Source organism: Peromyscus eremicus, chromosome 16_21 (genome assembly GCF_949786415.1).
Source record: "Peromyscus eremicus chromosome 16_21, PerEre_H2_v1, whole genome shotgun sequence".
Lineage (NCBI taxonomy): Eukaryota > Metazoa > Chordata > Mammalia > Rodentia > Cricetidae > Peromyscus > Peromyscus eremicus.
In genome coordinates, this window is record NC_081432.1 from 66,126,184 (window position 1) to 66,149,900 (window position 23,717).

General features: G+C 41.2%; 2 long non-coding RNA genes across 2 annotated transcripts; one reads left to right on the top strand and one right to left on the bottom strand.

Moving 5' to 3' along the window:
- Positions 1–6,979: 6,979 nt before the first annotated feature.
- Positions 6,980–17,010, top strand: LOC131926567 (uncharacterized). The gene is made up of 3 exons (XR_009383516.1): positions 6,980–7,035; positions 13,005–13,158; positions 15,820–17,010. It is a non-coding gene; the product is annotated as an uncharacterized LOC131926567 (long non-coding RNA).
- Positions 10,756–16,625, bottom strand: LOC131926568 (uncharacterized). Its single transcript, XR_009383517.1, has 3 exons — positions 16,532–16,625; positions 13,167–13,260; positions 10,756–11,052 (listed from the first exon to the last, which is right to left on the bottom strand). It is a non-coding gene; the product is annotated as an uncharacterized LOC131926568 (long non-coding RNA).
- Positions 17,011–23,717: the final 6,707 nt, after the last annotated feature.

A 23,717-nucleotide genomic window follows, 5' to 3' on the forward strand; every position in this document is an offset into this window, starting at 1 on the left:
ATAGGCTGAGCCTAACTTGAAGCCAGGAGCCCAGGTGATAGAGTCCATTAAACTAGTCCTTTCAGGAGTTCAGGGTAGGAAGCGATCAGGAAGGCCCTGTAAAGACAGGTGGCATTAGTGGGCTAGAGACCCAGTACAGAGAACGCGATGCCCAAGCATTGTAAAGGCTCATGGGTGTTTGCCAGGCACACAGTAGAAAGAATTAATTTGAATTCACTTTTCTTCTTGAAATAATATTCTTTATTCTTTTAGAATTCTATATATGTATACAACGTATATTGATCATATTCAATCACCTTTCTCCAGTTCCCACCAGAGCCCTCAACTGTTGTGAGAATTTGATCGGTTCAGCCAACAGTGGTGGAGCGGGAGCAAGCAGCGGAGAGCGTGACTTGCGTTTGGTCTTCATTACCCCTGGGTAGAACAGCAGGACATCACTGGAAGAACAGCAGCATGTCCTCTTATCAGCCACAAATCTTTTTCTCTGATACAAAGCACTTGTGTCAATGATGAGACAAGTCTTACTGATCTTTACATGAAATATAAAGAAATGATCAAGTCATATACTGTATTCAATAAGATTACACCTTCAACAAAGGCCAATTTTTCATGAAATCAAAAAAGCTTTTTCTGAGATTCATAAATTATATTGGCTACTGATAAGACCCAGTACTTGCTTTTATACTTGTAAGTTGATGTTTGTCTAAATGAGAGTATCTCATTCAGTTTATCCAGGATTTGCACTCCACAAAGCCTGGGACTAAACTTTAACCTATCTTTTATTGTAATCTCCAATGTAAGACAGCAATTCAACACAGTTCTGTATCCCATTTCTTCCTGACATGCTTTCAAATTCATGGTTCTTGTAGCAACACTCAAAAAAAAAAAAAAAACTCTCAAAGCCAGGACTAACAAACAAAAAGAGCAACTCAGAATACAGAATGTTCTAGGCCCAATGGGATTCCAAAATGAGGACAAGAAGACTTTTCTAGTAGGCACCAAGTGGTGGTTTTAATTTCTGTTTATTCACTTATTCTTTGCCTGCAGATTTCTGCTTCAGGTGAATTACCCCAGGGAGAAAGTCCATTTGTGATGCTCCTAGACTCCCACCATTTTTCCAGGTTGTAAAATGCAATTGCTTTGGAGAGAAGAAGGATTAAAATTAAAACCATATTCATTAGTATATCTAAATGGAAGCAACCTGTCTTATTGTCTGCATTCATTAGGAGCAAACATCAACAGTGATCCTGAATTTGTCTCCTCAATTAGGTAATAGAATTGTGCATATCCCCCATCCTCCAATGCAGAAAGGGACCCGCCTTGGCATTCTAACCTGACCTGGCTAGTGGCTCTGGGGACTTTCTGCATCTGAAATTCATATGCTTCTCTCCAAATATGGGTCCTCCTCTCACTTTTCATTACAGTATATCATCTTTAGGTTTCACAAGTATGTATCTAAACTTAAGTCACCTCTATGAAGAAAAGCAGAGATTACCAATAACTCTGTATGGAGTTGGAGACAGTTGGTACCATCATGAAAAATGAGATCCCACATATTTATTTTTTCCTTCTTTGTCTTGACTAGCAACATACTTGCATTTTTCCCAAGCCCCAGTGAGGAACAGGAAGTGTGTCATGAGCATACCTCCTGATGTTTTGTTTGGTGAACATGGCTTCTTCCTGGTGTTATGTAGCCACCTACTCTTTAATAATATGGTCATGAGAAACACTGGCTTAGGGTCTCCTGTATCGCTTTACTCATTCATACCAGGGCTAGATAGATTCCCAGGACAGGAAGTTCAGAAGAAAGAATCAGGAATTCTTCCTTCTCATTAATCTAATTATCTATAGACAGCAACTGCTCTGTTCATGCTTTGCCATGCAGTCAGTGTCTGGGCCATGAAGATTTGTATTTTCAGCTTTATCTGTGACTGGGTATATAGGTCTGTTTTGGGCCTTCTCCCCAAATGGGCTACCACAATTCTTCCTTTTCTCTTATCTGCTTTCTCTGTCTCTCATCATAGGTGGAATCAATTTTCCTACTCTTAGATCCACATCTGCACTCTCATTGTTTACACCAGTTAAGGGCAATGGTGATGATATTATACAAGTCACAGGTCTAGCTCTTGAAAGGCCTAGAAAATTCCATTTTCTATTTCTTGGAATCTAGTTGTCATGCTGGATTTAAGTTCAGACTGTTTTAGTCAGGGGGAGAGAGAGAAAGAGAGAGAGAGGGGGGAAGAGGGAGAGAGAGAGGGAAAGAGAGAGAGAGAGAGAGAGAGAGAGAGAGAGAGAGAGAGAGAGAGAGGAGAGAGACTGGAAAATACTTCACGGAGTAAGGCCATATGTGGGACAGCTATAGTATCACAATGGGACCATGGCTACAGACACATGGAATCGGGGGGTCATCCAATTCAGTCCACCTGCCACATGAACATAGATAACAGGTGAATTAAAACAATGCTTGATGTCTAACAGATACACAGAACCACTGAACTATATGGTCAACCCACAGGACCATCAAAATTCTGTGATAAATTATGTGACAGAATTATGAGAACTATCCAGCTAACCCACAAAACTATCAGAAATGTGTAGTCAACTTACAGAACCACCATAACTGCCAGTCAACCTACCCCTAGAACTCAGTGATCTACCAACAGAACCATCAGAACTATCCAGTCAACCTAGTAACAGAGCCATTATAACTGTTTGATAAACCTATTCAACCATAAGAACTGTATGGTCAACTCAAAGAACTATCAAGACTATCTAGCTGACACCCAGAAGAACTGCTCACCCAACCTACTGATCTATTGGAACTTTGTGGTAGACCCATGGAACCACCAGAGCTTTCTAGTTGCACCACAGAATGAACAGAACTATATGCATGAGCCACGGGGCCATTGGAACTGTCCAGTCAACCTACAAAACTATCAAAAGTGTGCAGTCAATCCACAGAACTATCAGAAGTTATACAGCATTGTTTTGATACTCCATGCTTGGAGATTTGTTACATAGAAATAGGTAGTATACTTCTTTTACTAGTAATTGCTGATAATTTTAGAGGTAAAGATACAGCAAGCCTACTTGGACACCTACTCAAATTACATTCTCCAGATACCTTTATTATTAACAATGGTAGTATTTAAATCACCACACTCCTAGGTTAATTTGTCCATTGAATAGAGCAAGGATGGGTATGCGGGAGGGTTTGGGGGGAGGAAAGGGAAGGAAGAATTATAACCTCAAAAAATAATAATAAGTAATTGTGGAATGACTCATTCCTAACAGGCTTGAGGGCCAGCTGGCCCAAACTAGTAATAAGGTTCCTGAGAGCCAACCTGGGTCCGCCTAAGGGCACTAGCAACAGCAACTGAGACATGATCTGAGATGACCCGGACCAATGAAAGGCAGCCATATCACACCTGCAGATGCATATTCATCAGACCTTCCCCCAGGGCAGGGTAGAGGGTATATAAGGCTTGACTCTTCCTGAATAAACTGAGCTTGTTGTGTCAATATCCTCCCAGAGTCTGTATTGTTGGCTCTGTGCCTACTTGCCCCCTCCCCCAAAGGAAACAACAGCACAGGACCCTGAAACAAGTAATAATATAACATTGTAGTAATTCTTAGAGAACTTCATACAATGCACCTTTATCATCTCTACCTCCCTTCACTTAATTATAAGAAGAAACTATCTTGAAGCAGATGTATGGGTATCTGATCATGTTGTATCATATTATTTTATTTTTTGTAGTGTCAAAGATCAAACCCAAGATTTTATGTATGCTAGGCATCAAATGTTCTCATCTACTGAAGTATGCTTCCAATTCTATTTCTTTCTACTGCTGCAAAATACTCAGTTTAAATCTGTACCACATTTTGTTCTCTGTTTATTCATTAATTTACACTTGGGTGGATTCTATATTTGTTTGTTATCAATAATCCTATAAATAATCACATTCAGGTGTGGACATGTTTTCATTTCTCTTAGGTATGTACCTAGGTGTTCAAATGAAATGCACAGATGTTCCAATTCCTTCATATCACCATCAACATTTGTATTATCCATCCCAATGGCTGTGAAGGAGCATGCCATTGGGTTTTGATTTGTATTTCTTAGATTGTCTTTGAGAAATGTATGTTCATAACCATTATTCCTTTTTAAAAATTGCATTTATATGGTGTCTCACACCTGTAATCCCAGCACTCAGGAGGCTGAGGCAGGAGGACTACATGTTCAAAATGAAGGGTTGTTTGTTTCTTTCCTATTGAGTTGTGAGTGTCCTTTATAATATGTTTTATCTTACCAGATGTTTGATTTTAAATATTTCTTCTAATTATGTCTTGTGTCTTTACAGATGTTCTTTTTAAAAACAAAAAAAAAAAAAAACAAAAACAAAAAAAACAACCAAACAAAAAAAATAGTATCAGGCTATATAGCTCAGGCTGGCCTAGAGTTTATAATTCTCCTGTCTTGGGATCCTGAGTGCTGGGTTTATCCTGTTTGTCACTGTGGCTGGCTTCTTTGCATGTTTTTGATTGTGCTCCTGGAAGTGTAAGCTGTTGTTGGCTTTTTACTCACTTTGTACACCAGACTGGATTCACACTTGTGTCAATCCTCTTGTATGGTGATATATTGTGTACCCTTATAAACTTGCCTGAGAATCAGAGGACAGAGCCAGCCACTAGATTTGACATAAAGGCCAGATAGTGGTGGCACACACCCGTAATCCCATTACTGGGAAGCATACATACCTTTAATCCCAGGAAGTGATGGCAGGGTAGAGGAAGTTATATAAAGTGTGATAAAACAGGATCTAAGGCAGTTCTTTCGGGTGAAGACTCGGAAGATTTCAGTCAGAGGATTTATGGAGTTGGTGAGGTAATAGTTGGTGGCTGTGGCTTGCTCTGCTTCTCTGATCTTTCAGCTTTTACCCCAATATCTGGTACTGGGTTTTTTATTGAAAGACCATCTAAGATTCAAACAACACTCCTGCTTTGGCCTTCTGAATGCTGCAAATACAGGTGTGTGTGACCATACCTGGCTATGAAAGATTTCAATTTTGATTAAATCCAATTTATCTGTTGTGCTTAGCCACCTTCGTTTTTAATATTATATCACGAAGTCTTTATCTAATATACACATAACTAAAACTTATTCCTTCATTCATTTTATTTATTTGTATGTATGTGTTTACATGTGTTCATAAGTGCACGTGTGTGTTGGGGTGTGTGTGTGCATGACTGTGTGTGTGTCTGTGCATATGGAGGTCAGAGGTCAAGCTCGGGCACCTTTCCTCAGTTGCTGTCTATTCTTTTGTCTTTTGGGACTCAGTCTCTCATTGGCTTGAAGATCACCATGTGGACTAATCTGCTAGCAAGGGAGCTCAAAGAGCTGCCAGTTTCTGCCTCCCCAGTACTGATATTACTAGCATTGAACCACCATGCCTGACTTATACACACACACATACACACACACACACACACACACACACACACACACACACACACATGCACACACAGGGGCTCTATTTCAAACTCAGATCTTCATGCTCACAAAGCAAGTATGTAAATAACAGAGGTATCTCCCCTTCCCTTTTCTTTTGTTTTCTTGAGTTGTATGGCTTTAGCTCTTACAATGGGCCCAACTTAACTTAGAGTTTTGTGTCTAAGTATCCAGGAGTCTCAGCACTGATTGTTGTAAGTATTTTACTTTCCCTATTGAGATGTCAGCATCTCAGGAAGAACCCATGGCCTTACTTAGGAGGGTTACACAGAGGATTTATTGATAGACTTTCTTCCCCATTGAACTGTCAGCCTTCAGAAACTGGTGGGCATAAATATGGGAGTCACTCAGGAATTTGTTGTGTGCTGTACTTCCCCAGGGAGACAAGAACAAATACCTACTCACCCCAGACAGGCAACTGACAACAGACCAAAGTCCAACTTGATGAACCAATGAGGGCTTTTGTTTCTGTTTTTGTTTTTAATGGTGTTACTTACAGAGTTATGAGGTATCCACCAGCCAAGACCACTTGGACACACGTTCAAGCCAATAGAAAGCTTTTATTAGCCAGCTGGCACCTACCTCAGTGCAGCCCTGAACCTTTCTCAGGGGAACTTTTAAGCACAGAACCACATCCTGGGTTGAAACATCTCTGTGAGTAAGAAAAGTTAGCCAGAAGTGGAACTAAAACGGAAGGTTAGTACACTTAAGGACTTTCCCAGAACTATGGATTTTGATGGATCATGTCTTTGTTCTCCTTTCGACAGGTGTTGCTGCCTCTGTGCTGGGTTCCAAGGCCTGAACAGCACTTACATCATGGTGTCAGTTGTACTAAGGTCTGGGGATCTGTTACAACAGAAATATGGATGAATGGTTACATAAAGAAGCAGAAGGTTCACAGGCAGCTGTCTTACTGAAAGTCAACCCAGCATGAGTGACAACTCCCAAAAGCTGGACAGCTGTAGTGCATTGTACAACCTAAAGACAGCTAAGCAGGTTGGAATGTGTCCTTGGCAGGTGGCTCAGTTGGTCTGAGTCTTCCAATTAGATCATCTGGTCTTTGTTTATTCTAGGCGGTCCTGTTTTTTTCTCCTTCTTCCAGGCTGCTCTGCTAGCTTGAGCCTTTTCTAGATAGCTCATCTTGACTGGGGTGTCTCCCAGCAGTCTTAACATGTTTATATACTCTTGGAGAGGGAGAGGCCTGGTGAAAAGGGTCAGTTTCAAAGACTTCTTGAAATTATTTTGAGTTGTTTACTTCCTGAATTTAAAGAACTTTCCTGATGGTTGGAATGTTTCACCTTCCCATCAGGTTTCACATCCCTGAAACCATCCTATTTTAAAATATCTTATTTCAGTGACCTTTCCTCTGAGATAGAATATGTTAGTCTTGGGGGAAACTACTTCACAGAGGGTTGCCAAGTAAGATTCCACAGGAAGATTGTTGCTTGGATTCTAAGGGCTCCCTTGGGGGAGGGGACGAGAAGGCATAGCATCAACGACTCAGACACTGGAATCTGTTGAAAGTAAATAACAAACTCATTTATTCAACAACAAGGAAGGCCTTATATACCCTTCTTCCAGTGCCCAGTCTGTGTGGTTTTCCCTCATTGGCTAGGCACGATCAGGAACTCTGACATTGATTGTTGCTAGGTCCTCAGGCAGACTGGGCATGATCAGAAACTCTGACAGCGACTGTTACTAGGCCTTCAGTCAAACTCCAGGTTGGCTCTTAAAGATTACATTATATGCATGCCTTGGCTACTGGTCTGAGCCAATTTCCTCGACCCTATGGGCCTGTCCTACTACAACATTTCATAGGAGGGCTGCATGAGCTGTGTGAGGGTTAAGATTCCACAGGAGGATTGCCTATAAGGGTTACAAAGGAGGGTTGCCTAGAGTGCTATGTGGAAGGCTTGCCTACAAGGGCTATAAAGGAGGGGTACCCAGGAGGGCTGCAGAGGAAGCTTGCCTGCATGGATTACATAGAAGGATTGCCTGGCAAGGGTCGGGGGAAAAAGAGCTTAGGGGAGCGGGAGATCCTAGCTGGATCAAGAACAGAGAGGGAGAACAAGGTAAAAGATACCATGATAAATGAAGACTCCATGGGAATAGGAAGAAGCAAAGTGCTAGAGAGGTCCCCAAGAATCCACAAAGATAACTCCACAATAGACTACTGGCAATGGTCAAGAGAAAGCCCGAACTGACCTACTCTGGTGATCGGATGGCCAAATACCCTAACTGTCATGGTAGAACTCTCATCTAATGACTGATGGAAGCAGATGCAGAGATCCATGGCCAGGCCCCAAGTGGAGCTCTGGGAGTCCAATCGGCAAGAGAGAGGAGGGATTATATGAGCAAGAGATATTGAGACCATGATTGGGAAAAGCACAGGGACAAATAGCCAAACTAGTGGAAACACATGAACTATGAACCAATAGCTGAGGAGCCTCCATGGAACTGGATCAGGCCCTCTGGATAAGTGAGACAGTCGACTAGCTTGAACTATTTAGTAGGCCCCCAGGCAGTAGGACTGGGATCTGTCCTTAGTGCATGAGCTGGCTTTTTGGAACCTAGGGTCTATGCTGAGACACTTTGCTCAGCGTAGGTGAAGGGAGGAGAGGACTGGACCTGCCTCAACTGAATCTACCAGGCTGAGCTGGATCCCCAGGGGAGTCCTTGCCTTGGAAGAGGTGGGAAAGGGGGGTGGACTGGGGGGAGGGGGAAGGAGGAGGGAGGACAGGGGAATCTGTAGCTGATGTGTAAAATTAAATTAATTATAAAATTTTAAAAAAGAGGGATAACGGAAAAAAAAGAAGGATTGCCTGGGAGGGCTTTATGGAAGGCTTGCCTACAAGAGTTACAGAGTAGGGTTGCCTAGGACAGTTACACAGGAGGGCTTCGTAGGATGGCTAGATAGGAGGGTTCCTTAGACGTGTTGTTTAGGAGGGCTATGTAGGAGGGTTGCATAGGAGGTTATGTAGGAGGGTTGCATAGGAGGTTATGTAGGAGGGTTGCATGAGAGGTTGCTTAGGAGAATTAGTTTTTGGATTTTAGTTCTGTTTCATTATTTGGATCTATTTAGATTTCAGCCTACATGGTTTCAGTGAAATACAGAAACTTTACCCCTGTATAGCTTCATTCCCTTTCTCTTTTTTGTGCTCATTGTGCATACTGTATCATCATACACTGCAAGCCAATGCATTTTATAATTACATTTTTGAAAAGCTTAGAAGAGAAAGGAGAACAAGTCTATATCTAAAGAATGTTACATAAAGCTTCTCATTTAGCTCTCCTTGTCTGTTCATTTTTCCTGTAACAGTAGCTATCATCTGGTGCCATTTTCTTCCTCCAATAGACCTACCTTCTAGTACAATTATATACACACTGACTGAAGGCATGCACTTCTCCATACTTCCACTCTTGTTTTTGAAATGTGTATGAATTAATACTTGAGGTCATTTGTTTTCATCCTGTAGAAATTTCTTTTGTGTTTCTTTCTTTTCATTACTCTAATACTTTTTTTTGTTTGGCCTGTGCGTGTGTGTGTGTGTGTGTGTGTGTGTGTGTGTGTGTGTGTGTGTGTGTTGGCCTGTATGCCATGGGATGCATGAGGAGGTCAGAGAACAACTTGTGTGAGTTGGTTCTTTCCTACCATGTGAGTACTGGGGTTTGAACTCAGTTATCAGGTTTGATGGCAGGTGCCTTTACCTTCCAAGCCATCTCTCCAGCCATGTTTTCCTTGAGAGAAGGTCTTACTACATAGCTCAAGCTACCCTGGAACTTGCTGTATAGGCCAGACTCACTTCACCTTCATGATCTTCCCACCTCAGCTTTCCAAGTGGTAGAATCCTACAGGCATACACTCTTTAGTATTTAATGTAAAATGAGCTTGATAGAAATTGTTTCTATGATATGTGTTCATTCATGTTCATTGTTGCTCTTTAAAGGCCATTTTGCTGTGTTGGTTTTTATTGTCAGAAGTTTCATTTGCCTTTTGACATCCATTGATTCAGATAGAGAGGAGGTCAGACATCTGTCTTTGGGTTTCAATTTCACATGACATTTTTCTCCAATTCTGCTCAAGAGAGTCTTTTTATTTTTGGCTTTACAGTTTTAAATATGGTATGTATAGTTGTGGAGGTTGTGTGTGTGTGTGTGTGTGTGTGTGTGTGTGTGTGTGTGTGTGTGTGTCTACCTACTTGGGGTTTCTTTAACTTAGTGGATGTGAAGATTAACTTTTTTTAAAATGGAATTTGGGAAATTTCAGTCTTTATGTCTCAGTTTCATTCCTGTTCTGTCCTATAATACCTGCTATACTAGCACATTTAGTAGTGATCATACTTCTCTTGGAGATATCCATTTTTAGGCTCTTCATCCTCTGTGTTCCTCAGGTTAAGTAATTCTGTTGATTTGGTTTGAGGGTCTCTAATGCCTTCTTAGCCCAGCTCCAATCTACAATTGAGCCATTTTGATTATTTTTACTATTATTTTAACTATTCCAATTCCATTCTACCGTATATGGGAAATTATTTCTCTCTCTTTATTGGTTGACATTTATATGTTCACATTTCATCAAGGAATAATCAGGTATGTCTGTCTTTTGTTCTTTTAGTGTGATTTCCTTTAGTTTTTTGAATATGATTATCTGGCTACTTTGATGGTTTTGTCCCTTAAATATAACACAAAAGCCATTTTTATTGACACACACGCACACATATATATTTGACTTCTAGCTCTATTTTTTTATGCCTCTTTTCAATGTAAAGTAGACATTGTAGATAACATTGTAGATATTCTGGCTCCCGATTGCCCTGATCTAGACATTATTATTGTGTCTGACCTTTAGTTCCCTTGTTAAGTAAGAGAGGAACTGAATTTATAAAGTCCATCCTAGTACAGAATGTAGCCTAAGTAAGAATTGCTTCTCAAAAGGTCACCCGGATTCTGCCCTTCACTCTGCTACCTGCAGGGATGACTGGTCTCAGCTAGGCTCTCCTTGACCATCATCTCTTCCTGATTTCTCTGTTAAGCTTCTGGTTTGTCTGCTTGTATCTGTACTACAATTACCTGCTAGTGCCTACTGATTGCTAGCTTTGGGTGATATTGTTTTAAATAAGGCCCTTGGGCATATCTTATCCCTTTGTCTTGTTGATGAAGTTAGGGCTCTTTAGAAAGATTATTTTCTGTGGCCTATCTTTGAGGGTTGTTCAGATCCTCTTGGCACTCCCACCATGGTACTGTCTGTTTACCTCTCTGTAGTTTACTAGTTTATTTGCTATTAGCGTGAAGCTACTAGACTGTGTGTATTGTCCTATTATAAAATCTCCAGTATTTTTAAGAACATCCTTAAACTGGAACTTTCTTGTGTTCAAAATAAGCCCAGTCACCTTGTGGAGAGCTGTGGAGGTCTTGGCTGCAGATGGCTGATTCTTCACTAAGAAGCATACTATTGCTCATGAAGGCAGGCATGGAGAGTGGCCAGTTTCTTACAGAGTGGTTGCTTCTGCTCTGCTTGTGGGTATTGTGCTCAGGACAGATCTCTGTGAGTAAGATACAAAAGGAGCAGTTAGTGTCCAGTGTTACTCCCTCAGCTGCTGTATAGTGGCTAAAACTTATACCCTAACAGTGAGGACCGAGTAGAAGAAGGTATTCTCTATACCTCTGGGCCATGACTGACATGAATAGAACTTCTTTCAGCTAAAGCTTGGGGATAAGAGACCAAAGACTCACAATGAGAGCTAGGGACACAGATCTCTGTGGTTTTATGTATTTCCTACCATAATCAACTATGGTTAATGTAGAAAGGGAGTGAAGACTTGATGTGATTCAATAATGTTCCTGTAAAAAAAAATTTCCTATTTCTTGCATGATCGTAGAATAATGTCGATAGGCAACATTTTCTTTGTTCTTCTTAGAATGACTTTCAAGGGTTGGGTATGTGGTTCAGTGGTAGACTATTTGTTAATAGTTCCATCTCTAGTATTATATAACAATAAAAAAGAAAATAACAGCAAGACAAATTAAAATAACGTTCATCCATGATGACTCTTTCACTGAGGCTAACTGTAGCTATTCCAATTCAGCAAAGGATTCATAGTCAGCTCACTCTAAATTCTGATTTAGAATAGGGTTTTGCATGTCTTCTAATTCTTTTTTTTTTTTTTTTTTTTTTTTTTTTGGTTTTCCGAGACAGGGTTTCTCTGTGTAGCTTTGCGCCTTTCCTGGAACTCACTTGGTAGCCCAGGCTGGCCTCGAACTCACAGAGATTCGCCTGCCTCTGCCTCCCGAGTGCTGGGATTAAAGGCGTGCACCACCACCGCCCGACTTGTCTTCTAATTCTTAATGCAAACTTAATTGTTCCTTATTTCTTTTACCTATATGTAATTAGAGTCAAGGATATGAAATATTCAAGGATAAAAATGAGATTGACCAGTAAGAAAGATAGGCAATATTCAGAGATAGAGGTACAGTATCATTGTCCCCACAGAAGTATGGGAGGAATTGGTATTGATAAAGAAAACCAATCCACCTGAATAAATCCCCAGACCTGAGATGTATGGCTATAAACTTACAATGCAATTAAATCTTTTTTATAATGTTTCTCATCATATTTCCAAGTGCTTGTGTCCTGACCGCCCTTTCTGCTCTGTAAATCACTTCCATAATCTATCTTTTTCCAGTTTCTACAAGCCCACTGGATCCGTTTCCATCAGATCCACATCTACAGCTAGTTTCTCCTATTCCTCTCTCTCCATCTGACTTCCTTCCTTCTGTCTCTAACTCTCTTCTTTTCTCCCAATTTCAATCACCCCCAGGATTGCCAGTGACTCTCAAATCTTTTTATGATTCTAAAACAAGGCTTGGAAGCCAAGGTTGTCGACATAGCTTTATCTTTGATGGTATATGGAGAGAGGGATTTTTCAATACACAAAAAAATCTCTTTTGTTTCTTATTCACTCTAAAAAAAAGATGGCCAATTCTCAAAACCCTCTAGAGTATTAAATATGCTAATATTACATGGAAGAAGAGGCTGGTGTCTCCACATGTGATGTCACCCAAATGCATGATCCTTGTTTTTATCTTTTTTACCTAATTGTCATCTGATATTTTCAAGATTATTTTTATTTTTAATTGTGTGTGTGTGTGTGTGTGTGTGTGTGTGTATGTGAATGTGAATGTGAATATGGGTGTTCAGATTCTGGTAAAGAGCATCAGACCCTCTGCAGCTATAGTTACAGGCAATGTGAACCACCCAGTGTGGATCTGAGTACCAATCCCCATCTTCTCCAAGAGCAGTATGTACTCTTATCTGCTAAGCCATTGCTCCAGCTCCATTCTTTGCTGTTTTGAAAAATGGAGGCATCTTCGCAGACACTTCAAAGATACCTAATTCATGTAAATTAAATTGGATAATTAAGGACAATTACTTCTTTAGTAGCTACTCAATAAATGTTTCATTTCCTTCTATTTTCCCTCTACTTCTGAACCACAGACCCATGTGACCAACATCAAGACCCATTATACTCATGTCAGCTGCTCTGCATTCTTCTGTTTTTTTCCTGAACATAGGAGTGCATGTCTGCAATGCAAGGCATTGATCTCATGGATTTAGCAGTTGTAGAAGATCCTTCCGATGGTGGCAAAAGGTACTTACTGACATATTTACTCTATAGAGCACACTGATCGATCTGTGGCCAGAACAGGGCAGCCTCCACATTTACATAGTTAGCACAGCACTGGCAAGTGGCCTGTGAATAATTTTAAAAGTGTTAATTCACTATTGTTTACATTGACCCCAGAAAAATATAAAATGGAAATATTTTCTTATAAAATTGTTTTTCTTCTACTTTATGAACATTCTGTTTTGTTGTTGTTTCCTCCTGCTTTCTATCTCATAAGGATAAAAATTTCATAAAAATGGCAAATTGATGAATATATGGATGAACTTATTTTGAGGCCCTGAATTACTGGGTTTATTGAAAATGCCAGAGTAGAGAAAGAAGCCTATTTGGACTTCAGAATTTCCATTCCTCAAACGTACATAGAATAGCATCTCAGAGATCCACAGCCAAGCACCAGACTTTGGGAGTCCAGTCACAGGGAGGGAAGAGGAATTATATGAGCAAGATCATGATGGGCAAATCTACAGAGACAACTGAGCCAAGCTCATGGGAACTCACAAACTGTAGACTGTGGAGCCTGCATGGGACCAGACTAGGACCTCTGCATATGGGAGACAGTTGTGTAGCTTGGTCTGTTTGATGAGCCCCTGGCAGTGGGATCAGGATCTATCTTTTTGGAGCCTATTATCTATGGTAGGACACCTTGCTCAGCCTTGATGCAGTAGGAAGGGGCTTGGTCCTGCCTCAACTGAATGTACCAGGCTTTGCTGACTCCCCATGGGAGGCCTTACCCTTTCAGAGGAGGGGATGGGGAGGTGGTTGGGGGGAGGGGAAGGCTGGGGGGAAGCAGGAGGAGGGATGAGAAAGGGATCTATGTAAAATGAAGAAAAAAAATTCTTAAATAAAAAAAAATTCTCAGAAACAGGGATTTTGTATATTTTGGGGAAAGTAATAGTATATAAAATAAAAAGTTGGAAAAAATGTAAAAAAAACAATAGCATCTACCAAGAAACTGGCCAACTCTACTCGTGAAGTGTCCCACTCTGTAGCTTTGTGATGCTAAACCAGCATGACTCATTGTTGATACTATCATCCCACCATGACCCAGAGTTGGTGTTTCCAATCTGAGAAGAAGGAAGTCCTTTTAAAAAATACATAGTCTGTATCTCAGCTAGACATCATGAAGATTATCTGGTTAAAACTGATCAATGGAAGCATTCAGTGCATATCACTGACATCCCTGAAAGGCCTACTTGGCTTTGAGGTCTGACATATCCCCACTTCAACATGGTACAATGTATCATGGAATTTTTTCATATATTTCTCCCAGGATACATGGAATGAGATTCCTTTTGTGTAAAATTAATTATGTGTAGCTAGAATGAGATGGGAAGAGAGAAATGATGAATCTTGGATAAGAGGGATAAAATAGGATGGTGAGTAAGAAGCAAAGCTTGGAGAAAGACAAGAAAGAGCCATAGGAGCAGAGCAGAAATGTATAGAACAGGATGATCTGCCAGCAACAGTATCTTCCACTTAGATAAGCACCACCTTCAAAAGCTACATGGCCTGAAAACAGCAAGACAATCTTAAGGTGTGGGTGAATATGGGCCAAAACTTCACATCTAATTGTTTTGAGGGGGGCAGGGGTTCAAGATTACATCTAGGCAGCACTAATACTGCTAAATATAAGGAGTTGTTTCAATAAAGAAATGAAATTATTCAGTAAGTCAGCAAAACCTCAAACAAGTGTAATTCTATGTGGATCTTTTTAGACCTTGTAGTTGCTTAATCTCGAAAAAGGGACCAGGAAGAAAGTGCACCAGGAGTTTTGACCTAGAAACTTGTACACAGGTCCTCATAGGATGAGAAACACCATCACAGGTCTGAACATGGGGATGCAGTGCTCATGGGCACTGTGTTCTAGTGTTTTATTTTTTGTTGTTAAATTTGATTTTTTTGAGAATTTTACATGAGTATTGTATTTCATAGTGGAATGTGTATCATTTCCATTTCTCCCACCGCCAACTCCTCCCATGTCCCCTCATTGTCATTGAATATCATGACTGTTTCTTTAATTGAGTCTTCAATGGAATCCTACTGAGTCCATTTAGTGTTGCTTATTTGTATATGTGTGTTTAGGGGTTTAGGACTGACCACTTGATATTGAATAATAAAGGGATAATTTTTGTGTAATATTATATCATCTATTAAATAAGGATAATCTGACTTTTCCTATTTCTATGCCTTTAATTTCCTTCTTTTGTCTTACTGATTTAGACAGTGGTTCAAGGACTATATGGAAAAGGAATAGGGATAGTAGACAGCCCTGTCTTGTTCCTAACTTTAAAAAAATAATTTATTTTACATACCAATAACAGATCCCATTTAGGATATTCACCAATCTGATTACCAGTAGGCCAGTTCAGGCACCCTCACCACTATTGCTAGTAGTCTAATCTGGGGTCATCCTTGTGAATTCCTGGAAACCTCCCTAGTACCAGGTTTCTCCCTATGCCTGTGATGTCTCCCTTTATCATGGTATCTCTTTCATTGCTCTCCCACTCTGTCCCTCCCCCAGCTCAAGCATCTTGTTCCCTTATGTTCTTATCCCTCATCCCTTTCCCTCTATTGCTCCCATCATCTCCAGTTTACTCATGGAAACCTCTATTTCCCCTTCCCAAGGTGATCCATGTGTCCCTCATAGGGGCTCCCTGAGACATAGACACAGCAAGCACAGATTGGACCAACAGAAGGTCACTCAGACACAGGCAACTCTTGCACCTATTGGAGGAAGAGATGGGTAGACACCAGTGCAAAACTATACACAACAACATGGCATCACCAGAGCCTAGCCCTTCTACAACAGCAAGACCTGAACATCACAATGTAGAAGAAGCAGAAGAAAGTGACCTTAAAAATAACTTCATGAAGATGCTAAAGGTCTTTAAAGAGGAAATGAAAAATTCCCTTAAAGAAATTGAGGAAAAGACAAACAAAAAATTGGAAGAAATCAATAAATCCCTTAAAGAAAGCCAAGAAAACCATAAAAAAGCAATTAAACATGTGAAGGAAACAGTTCAAGACCTGAAAAGTGAAATAGAAACAATGAAGAAGACACAAACAGAGGGAATGATGGAAATAGAAAATCAGAGTAAACAAACAAGAAACACAGATGCAAGCATAACCAACAGAATACAAGAGATGAAAGAGAGGATCTCTGGTGTAGAGGACACAATAGAGGAAATAGATTCATCAGTCAAAGAAAACACCAATGCCAAAAAAGTAACACAAAATGTCCAGGAAATCTGGGACACCATGAAAAGGCCAAACCTAAGAATAATAGGGATAGAAGAAGGAGAAGTGTAGGGAAAAGGGGCTGGCTAAAGAAACTCACCCTGACCCTGGAGCCCAGAATTAGGGAAGAATGGCTCAGATAAGGCCAGTGAGAGAAATACAGTTTAGCTCCTATCAGAGCCATCTCTGCCCCGTCCAACTGACTTGTGAAACCAACCAATCACAGAGCAAGATAGTATAACCCTGGGCCCGGGGTTGACTCCACCCCCTAGACTTCCTGTGTAAACCATCCTGACTAGTCAGTTAGAAAGGAAGAATGTTCTCTCCACCCTGGTAGAGGCAGCTACTCTCCTGGACTCCTCCTTCCCAAATAAACCTCTTCCTCAAAAGAGTTTTTTGGGTGTGAAGATCTTCATTCACTGGCGTAGAGAAGATCCTTGCTGAGACGTCCCCCAGTGGACAAGACAAGAGAGAGAGAGCCCAAAGAGCAGGGCAAGGAGGAGCTGAACAGAAGATCTTTGCTAAGACGTCCCTCAGTGGACAGAGGGAACTATAAGTAACGCTTTTCTCCAGAGCTGGAGGAGATTGCTACATTTCTGCAGGGGTTTTCCCTTTTGCAGAGTGAAGCAAAAGATGGAACATCTTAGGCCAGAAAAGCAGAGCTCTGCTAGGAAGCCACCTTAAGTGGGGGCTGAGCAAAGCTCAATTGTAGAGGCTCTCCAGGAGAGGAGCAGGATTGCTATGTCCTGCAGGGAGACCATCCCCCATCACACCAGGTATACTTTGACTTTCCTGAAGAGTCAGGATACCCTTCCCTGCTGAAGCAGTTCCAGGCTTGACTCTCCTGAGAAGTCAGAAAAATTTCCTTCCAGGGTTGAGCTGTTTCTTTGCAGTCCCAGCTGTCAGAGCTGTGCTAAACAGCTCTAGGTGTCCGGGACACCTTCAGGGTAGAGCTGCTGTTCTGAGCAGCTCGAGGTGTCCAGGATACCTCACCCTCCAGGGCTGAAATGTCTCCAGTTCAGCCATCAGAGCTGTACTACACAGCTCCAGGTGTCTGGGACACTTTCAGGGCAGAGCTCTTGTTCTGAGCAGCTTGAGGTGTCCAGGATACCTCGCCCTCCAGGGTTGAACTGTCTCCTTGCAGTTTCAGCCATCACAGCTGTGCTACACAGCTCCAGGTGTCCAGCATACCTTCAGGGCAGAGCTCTTGTTCTGAGCAGCTCGAGGTGTCTGGGATACCTCACCCTCCAGGGCTGAACTGTCTCTGCAGTTTCAGCCATCATTTTACTAATATTTTGGTGCCAAAACCCAGGACACCAAACCCACTGAATTGCATAATGTGCAACTTACTAACATTTTGGTGCCAAAACCTGGGACACCATACCCAGAGTTTTTGCAATTTACTAACAAGAATTTGCAATTTACCAACTCAAAGGCACAGAAAATATATTCAACAAAACGATAGAAGAAAACTCCCCCAACTTAAAGAAGGAAATACCTATGAAGATACAAGAAGCCTATAGAACACCAAATAGATGAGACCCCAAAAAAGTCCCCTTGCCATATAATAATTAAACCACTAAACATACAGAATAAAGAAAGAGTATTAAGAGAAGCAAAGGAAAAAGGCCAAGTGACTTACAAAGGCAGACCCATCAGAATAACAACCGACTTCTCAATGGAGATTTTGAAAGCCAGAAGGTCCTGAATAGATGTAATGCAGACACTAAGAGACTGTGGATGCCAGTCCAGACTACTATACTGTAGCTGGAAGTTTTCCTGTGTCCCACCAGGTCTTGCAGCTGCTTGAACCCAATTAAACACACAGAGGCTTATATTACTTACAAACTGTATGGTCTATGGCAGGCCTCTTGCTAGCTCTTATATCTTAAATTAACCCATTTTTATAAATCTATACTTTGCCACATGGCTTGTGGCTTACCAGTACCTTTACATCTTGCTACTCCTGGCAGTGGCTGGCAGCATCTGCCTTGCCTCTCCTTTCTCTTCCTGTCTGTTTGGATTTCCTACCTGCCTCTAAGCTGCCTTGCCATAGGCCAAATGGCTTTATTTATCAGCCAATCAGAGCAGCACATATTCACAGAATATAGAAAGACATCCACAGCAATATACCCAGCAGAACTGTAAATCACCATAGGCAGAGTGAACAAGACATTCCAAGACAAAACCAGATTTAAATAATAACTATCCATAAATCCAGCCCTACAGAAAGCACTAGAAGTAAAATTCCAATCTAAGGAAGTCAGATAAACCCATAAAAACACAGGCAATAGATAATCTCACAACAGTAAATCCCAAAGAAGGGAAATACATATTACCACCAAAAGATAACAGGAATTAACAACCATTGGTCATTAATGTCCCTTAATATCAATGGACTTAATTCACTTATAAAAAGACACAGTCTAACAGAATGGATACGAAATCAGGACCCTTCCTTCTGCTGCATACAAGAAACACACCTCAACTTCAAAAACAGATACTACCTCAGAGTAAAAGGCTGGGAAAAGAATTTCCAATCAAATGGACTTAAGAAGCAAGTTGGTGTAGTTATCCTAATATCTAACAAAATAGACTTCAAACTAAAATCAATCAAAAGAGATCAAGAAGGGCATTATATACTCATCACAGGAAAGATCCACCAAGATAAAGTTTCAATTCTGAACATATATACGCCAAATACAAGGGCACCCACATATGTAAAAGAAACATTACTGAAGATTAAATCACACATCAAACCCCACACATTAATAGTGGAAGACTTAAACATCCCATTTTTACCACTGGAAACATCTGCCAGCTTGAAACTTAACAGAGAAATAAGGGACCTAACTGTTATGACTCAAATGGACTTAATCTACAGACCATTTCACCGTAACAAAAAAGAATATACCTTTTTCTCAGCACCCCATGGAACCTTCACTAAAATCAACCCACATACTTGGTCACAAAGCAAATCTCAACAGATTCAAAAAAATTGGAATAACCTCCTATATTCTATCAGACCACTGTGGCTTAAAGTTAGATTTCAACAACAACAAAAATTAAAGGAAGCCTACAATCTCATGGAAAATGAATAATGCTCATTTGACTCACTAATGGGTCAAGAAAGAAATAAAGAAAGAAATTAAAGACTTCCTAGAATTCAATGAAAATGAATGTACTACATACCCAAACTTATGGGACTCTATGAAAGCAGTGCTAAGAGGGAAATTCATAGCACTAAACACCCACATAAAGAAGTTGGAGAAATCTCACACTAGTGACTTAACAGCACACCTAAAAGCTCTAGAACAAAAAAAAGCAAACTCACCCAGGAGGAATAGATGCCAGGAAATAATCAAATTGAGAGCTGAAATCAATAAAATAGAAACAAGAGAACAATACACAACCCACAACTCTAGAGAAGCTAGCTAACAAGGAAGACCCAAAGAGGGATGCCTGGATTACCCTGGGAAGGGGAAATAGATGAGATCTCCATGAGTGAACTGGGATGAGGGGTAGGCAATGGAGGGTAGGGGATGGGGGATGAGAGCATAAGGGAATGGGATGGTTGAGCTGGAACAGGGAAGGAGTGAGAAAGCAATGAGAGATACCATGATGGCAGGAGATATCATGGGGATGGAGAGAAACCCAGTGCTAAGGAAGTTGCCAAGAATCCCCAAGGATTACCCCAGCTTGGACTACTAGAAATTTTGGAATGGGTTCCTGAACTGAACTGGCTTGTCCCAGTGATCAGATCGGTGAATACCCAAACTGTCATCACAGAGCTTTTCTCCAATGACTGATGGAAGCAGATGCAGAGATCCACAGCCAAACAGAGCTGTGGAGTCCACAGGCAGAGCTCCAGGAGTCCAATGGGAGAGAGAGAGGAGGGATTCTATGAGCAAGTGCATCAGGATCATGATGGGGAAATCTGCAGAGACAACCAAACCAAACTAGTGGGAACTCATGAAAGTTGGATCAATGGCTGTGGAGCCTGCATGGAACTGGACTAGGCCCTCTGCATGATGAGGCAGTTGTGTAGCTTGATCTGCTTGGAGGGCCCCATGGCAGTAGGATCCGAATCCATCCCTGGTACATGAGGCGGCTTTTTGGAGCCCACTATGTATGATGGAACACCTTGTGCAGCCTTGAGGCAGGGGAAGGGCTTGGACTTTCCTCTACTGGATATGACTCCCCATGGGAGGCCTTGCCTTCTTGTGGGAAGGATTGGGGGTGGGGATGGGTTGGCAAGAAGGCTGGGGGGGGAAGGAAGAGGGGGATTTTTGATTGGTGTGTAAAATGAATGAAAATTTTTTCTTAATTAAAAAAAAGAAAAAATACCACATACACACACACACACACACACACACACACATACACACACACTTGAGAAAACTCATAAATCACATATAAATACAAGCCCATTAGACCTACCTTCTCAGAACAGCATGGGCTGAACTTTTTCTGCACGGAGTCCTGGTGACTGAACCTTGGTTGCTCTTAACAGGAACTCCTTTCCTTCATTCCTTTCTAACTCCCCTTTATCACTTTTCCTGCTCCTTCACATTGCTTCCTGAAATCATCCCCCAGATATACCACTTACATTCGAGTCTTTGTTTCAGGTGCTTTTGGATGCACTACAAAATTCAGGTGTCATTCCATTCTTGAGGATACTTACAGTGGTCCTACTTCTAAATGTGGTCCAATGCTGAGATACATTGATTGGGAGATCAGCTGGAATCCTGAGTAGCTGTCATAAGCAGAAGCCCTCTGCTCACATGTGATCAATACATAGAGTGAATGGCAAATATTTTTAAATGTCTGGAGTGTTCCTTCAGAATAGATTGCCCTATCCCGATCAATGCAAACTCATCACATTACACTGCAGGACAGGTACTTAATTCAGTCAACAAACTTTTATTTTGAGTGCTTGCTTTGGTTAAGAAGCCATTCAACACTGATGCTATGAAGATGAGTAGGTATTCTGTCCCCCAAGAACTCATGCAAGAGGAGAGGAATAGAGAAGAGAAATGCACAAGTGGAACCCAGAATAGTTTACACTGTGATAAAGAAAAACAAATTGTAGAAGAGCGATATATAAGTCAGGAGCTGTAATATACTGGTAACAGATGGAAAAGAAATGATGGGTAGCCATTTAATACTTCTGGTGCTAGTTAAAGGTGAATTAGCTATATGGGAGGAAGATATGACCCCAAGAGTTAAAATCATATCAAGGAAGATAACGTGTGTCTGAGGAAAGATGGAGGAGGAGGATGTGAGAAGGTGAGAGATAGCAGATGAGACTCAGGCCAAAGCATGCAGGGCCATGTGTTTAGATCTTACCACAAAGCCAGGAAAATTGCAAAAAACGATTCTCAGTTGAAGAGGGATAAAATGATGTCAGCTTAAACAGATCACGCTGGTCATCCAGTTTTTTGGGTGCCCTGCTCCACACTGCCTCTGCCTGCTTGGGCTTAGTACAATGATTCTGAGCATTCCTGTCAGTGTGAGACCTCGGCTACACAGAACAGCATTTCTTCACTTTCCTGTCCCATAATCTCTTCTGTTAATAAAGCCATGGGAGATACAACTAGGATTTACAAGGAATTGCCATACCTAGGTAACCCTCAACCTGTAAGAAGATAGAAGTTGGCAGAGGAACAGCCTAGCCTTATATCTTCTGTGCGAGCAATTCTGAGGTATGCATTCTAGAATAGCTCTTTGCATAGGCCTCATAGGAACTGAGCTTCAGTGCTCAGGATAATCAGTTCTGTAAGCGCTGGTGGTTTTCCTTTCATCTTCCAACATCATTAATACACACCTCTAGGGCCTCCTCCTGCTGTATTCAGAGCCGTAATGTCCCTCAAAAGCCCATGTGTTAAATATGTGGCCAGCAGCGTAATGTTGTTGAGGGTGATGGAACTTTAAGAGGTGGGATTTAGTGGGAGGTTTTAGCTCATTGGGCCCCCGTTTCTTCCTTTCTCTTCCTTCCTGTCCACCATGGGCTGAGTAGCTTCTACGACATGAACTTGCCAAGATGACAGAGGTCATCTAGGCCCCCAAGCAATGGGGTTAACCCATATGGGCCAAACCCTGTGAAATTCTGAAGAGAATATTCCCTTTCCTTTTTATAAATTAATTATTTCAGGTATTTGTCACAGTAATGGAAAGTTCTCTTACATCCATCCAATGAATATTCACAACCAAATTTGCACGTTAGTCTCTGCTAACTTGTATCGCCATGAGTGACCTATAATCTATGTAGTTGCCAATTGGTCAAAGATCGTGAGAGGCAGAAACAAATTTGGAGGCTACTAAACAGTCTTCCAGCATGACTTATTCGTATCTAGGTATTTTTAAACCCTTTCACAGTGTTTCACAGATGAAGTGATAGGAGAAAATAGATAGAGAAAAGTCAGTATAAACAAGTGCAGCCCTATATAGCAAATGCTAAATCCCTAACCTAATAGGGAGAAGGGCACTAGACAGCTGGTGGGGTGTGAGAATGTGATGTGTAGGACTGAAGAATGGTACTGCACTTGAGAAGGCTATGTATTCCTCCACTGACTGAACCACATCCAGTGAGAAGTCATGGGAGTAGGAACTCTGAATAACACTTGTGCTGGGATGAGGAGAGACTGTTCTACAAACACTAGATCACTTTTATGTAAGAGCAGACATGAAGTGGAAGGCTGTGTAACGTAGTGGTTATGAACACTGGCCTTGACTGGTGTTGAATTGTGACTTATGACTTCATGGGTATTTGATGTTGAGAAGCAGTGCAGTCATTTTGAAGGAAAATACTTCTCCAAGCTGATGTGGGAAATATCAGGTGTGCTGTTTGTGAACATATTATTGTGTGGGTGAGCACATAGTTATCTCTCAGTACATGGGAGCTGCTCCCATGCAATCAAATGTATTTTGGGTTCTGCCTCCAGGCATGGAAGATTTGGAATCATGCAGCTGTAGGAGTAATGACAGCAAGCCCATTTCTTGGGAGGATTCCTCTACCTATTAAATGGGCCACCTTACACCTGCACTTCCTTTACCTTTGAGTGTGTTTTCCTTCTCATTAGTTAAATGGGATTTATATAAAGTTAGCATCTACCTGAAAATAAGAGAAAGAGCTATCAGTGAGATGCCTCTTTAATGTGTTTGCTGCCACCAGTTCTAACTTTGTGAAAGTCAGCAACGAGCCGATGTGTCGCCAGTATTCAGAGCGTCTTTTCTGCCTCTGTATATCAAGGCAGAGCATCCTTTTTGATTCCACATATCAATGC